Source organism: Tupaia chinensis, unplaced genomic scaffold (assembly GCF_000334495.1).
Source record: "Tupaia chinensis unplaced genomic scaffold, TupChi_1.0 Scaffold145652_1, whole genome shotgun sequence".
In the NCBI taxonomy this organism is placed as follows: domain Eukaryota; kingdom Metazoa; phylum Chordata; class Mammalia; order Scandentia; family Tupaiidae; genus Tupaia; species Tupaia belangeri.
In genome coordinates, this window is record NW_006205509.1 from 2,841,142 (window position 1) to 2,841,390 (window position 249).

The 249-nt window shown below is 67.1% G+C and overlaps 1 protein-coding gene across 1 annotated transcript in view; it reads left to right on the plus strand.

Moving 5' to 3' along the window:
* Positions 1-249, plus strand: part of KMT2D (lysine methyltransferase 2D) — a 44,509-nt gene that overhangs the window by 22,410 nt on the left and 21,850 nt on the right.

The window sequence follows — 249 nt, forward strand, 5'->3', positions numbered from 1 at the left end:
GGTGAGTGGGGCTGGGCCGGGCTGGGCGGAGCTGTCCAAGGTCTGCAGTGGGTAGCCTCTTGAGGGTGGGGCTGTGAGGCCTACCTGCAGCCCCCTGACTGTGCTGTGCCTGGTCTCCCCCTGTAGCAGGCTGAGAGCCAGATCAACAAGCAGACCAAGGTGGGCGACATAGACCGCAAGACTGACCGACCAGCCCTGCATCTCCGCATTCCCCCCCCGCCAGGGGCACTGGGCAGTCCGCCCCCTGAC